Consider the following 7,444-nt stretch of genomic DNA (forward strand, 5'->3'; position numbering starts at 1 on the left):
ATGTAATGGCGCATGAGCAGTTCTTATACTTTATTCTTGCTTTCGTTAATTGCTAGTGATAAACAGAAAAGAAATTGGAAACTAATAAGGGATTTTTTTTAAAGACGGCTTGTGTATCCTTTTGAAGGTCTTAGTGAACAACTCGTTTATGTGTTTCTAGGTCAGAGGAATATTTACACAACAAAGTTGTAAGTCTTTGTTGTGACATGGTTTTCTTTTGGCGGTACTAGGTTACATGGGGAATATACGAGGCTTACAGTGAAATTATTTAATGAAAAGGGGAAAGAAATTATAAAATTTTCGGAGCTACTGAATATTCTGTGATTGAAAAATATAAAATGGAAATAAAATAAAATATTTGTATGAACATAACCCATTTCCAAATCAATTAATGTTTTACTTTTCTATAGGGAAGAGAACAGACACAGAACTAGTCACTTGATTGTTTACTAGGCGGTGGTGACCGATTGATTCTTATTAAATTCCAGAAATGTGGAATTGAATTTAAGATATTTTAGAATTTTCGATTTGTAGTTCAGAATTTTCCAAATTTATTTCAGAATTTTGTAATTTTATTTGAACGAATTCGGTATGTATTTGAGAAATTACTAATATAATTTCGCTGTAAGCCTCGTATATCCCCTATGTAGCCTGATACCGCCCAAAAGAAAAACATGTCACAAGAAAGAATTACAACTTTGTTGTGTAATTATTCCTCTGACCCACATTGGTATTAATATTCGGGGTCCTTATGAAATTCAAAAACGATCTAGCTATGTCCGTCCGTCTGTCTGTCAGTTGAAAAACGATAGGGCGCAAACGGAAGGAGCTAGCTGGTTAAGATTTTCCACAAGTTTCGTCCGTCCGTCTGGTCGGCTGGCTGGCTGTCCATGTAAACCTTGTGCGCAGAGTACAGGTCGCAATTTTGAAGATATTTCGATCAAATTTCGATCACCTAGCCCCCATACAAATGTCCTCCCGAAATTGGACTTTATCGGTCATAAATGTTTAATTTATATATGTATCTCCACAAATTCCGCTCCAAATAAGTTTTATATACACAAAATTCATGTCACCAAATTTTGTCACGATCGGTCCATAATTAGTCATAGCTCCCATATAGTCCCGCTTCCGAAAATCACTTTAACTTGCATAAATCACTTAAAAATGTTGGTATACACACAAAATTCAACATAGTTAACTTTAATTTAGACATAAATCACAGGACCTAATTTCATGGTGATCGGTCCATAATTGGTCATAGCTTCCGAAAATCACTCAAAAATATAAATTATTGAAATTTTAAAAGAAAAATATTTTTGCTCTTTTACTTAGTGTAGGGTATTATATGGTCGGGCTTGACCGATCATACTTTATTACTTATTTTGCTTTGAAAATGTTGAATTTTGTGCCAAAAAAGCGTCATATGCGGGAAGTTTCGCTTTACTTCCTTAATTTAAAACAAGAGAGCTATATTCAGCTGTGCCGAATCTTTTATACCCTTCACCAAATCGTACTTCAAAATAAAAATTTTAAATATTTTTAGGTAAACAAAATTTATATTTTTTTTCCAAAGTTGTTTTTTAATTATACCCTACACCACCATAGTGGGGAGGGTATAAAGCGTTTGTGCAGATGTTTGTAACGCCCAAAAATATTAGTCTAACACCCACCTTAAAGTATACCGATCGACTTAGAATTAAGTCGATTAAGCGATGTCCGTCCGTCCGTGCGTCCGTCTGGTCGGCTGGCTGGCTGTCCATGTAAACCTTGTGCGCAGAGTACAGGTCGCAATTTTGAAGATATTTCGATCAAATTTGGTACATATTATTTTTTCGGCCCAAGGACCAAGCCTATTGAAACTAGCTGAAATCGGTCCATTATTTCACCTAGCCCTCATACAAATGTCCTTCCGAAATTGGACTTTATCGGTCATAAATGTTTAATTTATAAATGTATCTCCACAAATTCCGCTCCAAATAAGTTTTATATACACAAAATTCATGTCATCAAATTTTGTTACGATCGGTCCATAATTAGTCATAGCTCCCATATAGACCCGCTTCCGAAAATCACTTTAACGTGCATAAATCGCTTAAAAATGTTGGTATACACACAAAATTCAACATAAATAACTTTAATTTAGACAATCACACGAACTAATTTCATGGTGATCGGTCCATAATTGGTCATAGCCCCCATATAAGGCCCACTTCCGAAAATCACTCAAAAATATAAATTATTGAAATTTTAAAAGAAAAATCTTTTTGCTCTTTTACTTAGTGTAGGGTATTATATGGTCGGGCTTGACCATACTTTCTTACTTATTTTGCTTTGAAAATGTTGAATTTTGTGTCAACAAAGCGTCATATGCGGGAAGTTTCGCTTTACTTCCTTAATTTACAAGACAAGAGAGCTATATTCGGCTGTGCCGAATCTTTTATACCCTTCACCAAATCGTACTTCAAAATAAAAGTTTTAAATATTTTTAGGTAAACAAAATTTATATTTTTTTTCCAAAGTTGTTTTTTTTAATTTTTTTTTGAAATTTTTTTCGAATGGTTTTTTTTTAAATTTTTTTTTAATATTTAGCGAAAAAAAAATCCGGTTAAATTTTTTTTTCAGATTTTGACCCATTGTAGGTCCAACTTACTATGTTCTTATATACGTCGTTGCAAAGGTCTTTGAAATATCTATCATTAGATATCATTATTGTCTGTATTAATGACTTAGTAATCCAGATATAGGTCAAAAATCGAGGTTATCCTGGTTTTTCCTTATATCTGAGCCATTTGTGGACCGATTTTCTCGATTTTAAATAGCAACCGAGCCGGATGAATTTGATGTATATTGATTCAAATTACGAATTAAGATTTTACTATTAATTCCAAATTGAGTTAATTAATTCGAAGCTCTGTTTCAAAGAAAATATTAAGCATAGAACCCAGACAAGTTTCATTTGAAATATTTTCAAAAATGCACTTTATTTTCATAAAAAATCTTAAATATTCTTAAAATTTATATTTGGTTTATATTTTGATCAGATTTTAAAATTTGGTTAGATTTACACAAACTTATATTAAAAATAATTTAATTTCGTTGTTTGTAGAAAATTTGTATTACATTAAAGTTAATTTAGAATATTTATTCAATTCAAGGTTGCTGCAAATAAAAATAATAATTTAATTGTGCTTTAATTAGCTTAATTAACCACCAACAGTTAAATTAATAATTTATCTTTTTACTACATTTTTGTATATTTAATTTTACTTGCATCGCTTTTTATTTATATTTATTAAACATTTGTATAAAATTAGCTGATTTAAAAGTAAACAATATTAAGGCTCTACAATATACAACTTAATTAAATTAGCAAATGAGAAAAACACCGACCTAACAGGTCAAACTAAATCAGCTGGCATTCAAGTAATTCACAGATAAGAAAATGTATAGTGCTGCCAAGTATAAATTTCATTTAAGTTCTGGCACAAACATTTCTGAACAACACTTGTCTGATATGGTAAAATGAATACATTATTGAATAGTACGTTTTTATACTAGAACACATCACTAAGAACTGAGAATTTAAGTGACTGCCCAGCAGTTTTTTTTTAAAAATCAATGTATCCCTTATATATAGTAATTGTCACTAATGTCTGATCACTTGGCTGACTTCAATTTATAAATGTTGAGTCATTTGACACACATGTCCTCTTTACAGTACAGAGATAAGTCAATTGGTTACTTTTTTTTATTTATAATTTATACTTACCTTACATGCCAGATATTATGAAGCGTGAAGTCAATTGTCACTTTAGTGTCTCTAAGTAATCAAAAGTGTAGTCACTTTAAACATTTATATTGCACTGCACAATAGAATGTAATTATTTTACCTAGCAGAAGCAATATATTGGGAAATTGTCGGAGGTTGGTTTCCAATCAGTTATTGGACTGTCTAGGAATTGTCTTTTTAACTGACTATTTGAGGACGATAAGCTTCCGATTAGCACCCGTACATATTAATAACTAGTAATGTAGCTAATTAAGTAACCAGTTGCGTAGCTAATATGTGAATCCAACATGTTGATTTCTTTGGACCAATCCAATCTATGTAGGGCCAATTAGGACATGCATATCGCACTGGTTCCTCTCAAGAGCGTCAACTCAAAATTTTAAAATGTTCAGTAGAAGCATGAAACTATTTTTATACCCTTCACATTTGTGAGAAGGATATATATAAGTTTGTCATTCCGTTTGTAATTTCTACATTTTTCATTTCCGACCCTATAAAGTATATATATTCTGGATCCTTATAGATAGCGGAGTCGATTAAGCCATGTCCGTCTGTCTGTTGAAATCAATTTTCTGAAGACCCCAGGTATCTTCGGGATCCAAATCTTCAATCGGACATGCTTTCGAGAATTTTGCTATTTAAAATCAGCAAAATCGGTCCACAAATGGCTGAGATATGAGGAAAAAACCAAGACAACCTCGATTTTTGACCTATATCTGGATTACTAAGACATTAATATAGACAATATGGATATCTAATGATAAATATTTCAAAGACATTTGCAACGACGTATATAAGACCATAGTAACTTGGACCTACAATGGGTCAAAATCGGAAAAAAAATTTTGAAACCGAATTTTTTTTTAAAAAAAAAATTTTTTTAAATTTAAAAAAAAAAATTTTAAAATTTAAAAAAAAAAAAAAATTAAAACATTTAAAATAACAATCGAAAACATTTTTTTTACAAAAAATTAAATTTTGTTTACCTAAAAATATTTAAAATTTTGAAGTATAATTTGGTGAAGGGTATATAAGATTCGGCACAGTCGAATATAGCACTCTTACTTGTTTTTTTCAATACATTACAATGAAACAACTGTACGGATACAACTGTATTTTTTTGGCGAAAGAGTAGAGAAAATGATAGCAGATTTTTACAGTGCTCTATAGGTAATTTTACCCATTTTTGTGGCCAAAACTATAAGGAAACAATGAACAAGATGAAAATCGGTATACGGGGGTTTTCAAGGTTTCTGATTTCGAATCTGATGTAAAATTTTTCAAATTCAAAATGGCGGATCCAATATGGCGGCTTAAATTTTAAAATGTCTTCTGATTTACATGAAAATTATTATACAGGAGTATAAAGATTGCTGATTTCGAATCTGAGGTAAAATTTTTTAAATTCAAAATGGCGGTTCCAATATGTCGGCCGAAATTTTAAAATGTCTTCTGATTTACATGAAAATTTGGTATTCAGGAGTATTCAATTTTCCAAATTCAAAATGGCGGACACATTTTTATTTCCAAAAAATAAAAAAAAAATTCCTTCACTTTAGCCTATTCCTCATTCAAAATATTGCCGCATTCAACTTTAGCAACAAAAAAATTGTAAACAGCAGCATTATTCTTCTCTTTATTTTGTTCATCCAACCAAACATCCGCAAGTTCGTTATTTTGCAAGCGGAGGCTGCCTACGAAAAATAATATTTCTCAAAAAGTGCAACATGAAATTGACAAATTAAACTCAAAATTCCACATTTAACACGTTTCAGATTGTTTAAACCCGGCCAAATTCGGCCAAGTTTTTAAATTGTAAAAAATTTTGAGTTGACGCTCTTTAGAGGAACCAGTGCAATATGTTAAAATAACTAGTCACGTAGCTATTTATGCAACTAGTGGCCACCTTAAATGATAGTTAAGCACATGTTCGGGACAGTAAGCATTGCTCACCAAACCTTAATCCTGAGCTGCAGGATTCATCCAAAAGCGGGGTATTTGCGCATTATAAAATTAACTCTTTCCGGTTTGGTGTCACTTTTCTAACCAACTTTTCTAGAGTCTTTAAACAACTTTTAGTGGCATCTATTGGCATTTTACTAAATCTTTTTAAGTCATCGTTTAAATTTGTTGTCAAAATTTTGCCGTCAGGTTCCTCTGGTTAGATTAATTTAAGAGGTTTTCCCGCATTCAATAAAAATAGGTCAGAGTGTTTATTGTTCATCATATTCAGTGTTACTTTGTTATTTAGTGTTTGTTTTGTTGGCTTGTGCTAACAAAGTAATATTTTATACTAAACTCTTTGATAATAACATAAGTAATAGAGTGGTTTGATTACTGAAATAGGTTTTATATAATATTATTTATCTACATAATATTATGTTATTTTGTAAAGATCGAAGGTATGGGAATGTGTCTGCAGTCTTGAACCCGACGAAGAACAGAATTATTAGGAGCAAGTCGATCTGATGATGGTGCTCGGTGCCTTACCTTCGGGCTCCAATACAGATGGAGATTTTGAATCGGATGATGACATACCTCTATAAATATGCCCAAACTTCTGTGGTGGAATGCAACAAAGTGGTGAAATGCCAACCGTCACGGTGGTTAATAAACTCCACCTTCTTCTATAAAAACTTTTAAATGTATTTTTATTTTTTCTTATTTTTCACCATAATTAAAGTAAAAATGTCCGTCCGACTACTATTTGTTTCGATCGATGCAGAACGCTCTCTCTTTAACCTTGATATCAACAGCAGAACTGCTTTACGCACGTCAACAGCAACATACCTGGGTATGTTCATACGTTTTGTATAGTGAATGGCATGCCGTTAGCGTAAAAATGCTAATATCTAACTCGTCTGTTGGAATTTCTGTATTATTTTTTTTAGAAATAGACAAAAGGTTCAAGAATTTTATGATAACAAGTTTTACCCTTACATTTTGTCATTATTTTTTAAAAAAAAGTGGTTGTGTAGGTATGACAAAAAATGCTTTTTATTGAGTTTTTGAAAAGACAAAAATTTTTCAAATTAAAATATTTTTTTTATTTATTAATAGTTTTTAATGAAATTTTAGAATTATATAGACTTTTCTATTAGATATAGAAAAATAAAAACAAAATATGAAATTTATAATCAGGAATCCCGTAATTCCCAAAAAAGTTTTGAAAAATCCCAAAAATATACATACCCAGGTATGTATGCTGTTGACGTAAGGGTGAAACTTTCCTAACCAAACTTGGGACAATTGCGGAAAACAGTTTTGGCTAGGATATCAAGAAATTTCAAGTCGATCCGATTATCCAGTTCAGAGCTACAACATTTTAAAATGCAAAACATACCCAGGTATGTTGCCGTTGACATAAAGGTTAATACGCTTCACCTTATAACAGAGTATCCGAAATTGGATGGATTTGTTCTTGGCCTCAAAAGATGAGCAGTTCTTTTGGCTCGGAATCCATATATCGCCAGAAAGATGAGAAAATGTCATAGCTAACAATGGCCAATACTTTCAATCTATCTATCTATCTATCTATCTATCTATATATATAAAAATGGATGTTTGTATGTGGGTATGTATGTGTGTATGTATGTTCCGAATGAACTCAAAAACGGCTCCACCGATTTTAATGAAATTTTCAGGGAATCT

The sequence above is a fragment of the Calliphora vicina genome, chromosome 3, assembly GCF_958450345.1.
Source record: "Calliphora vicina chromosome 3, idCalVici1.1, whole genome shotgun sequence".
NCBI classification, from domain to species: Eukaryota; Metazoa; Arthropoda; class Insecta; order Diptera; family Calliphoridae; genus Calliphora; species Calliphora vicina.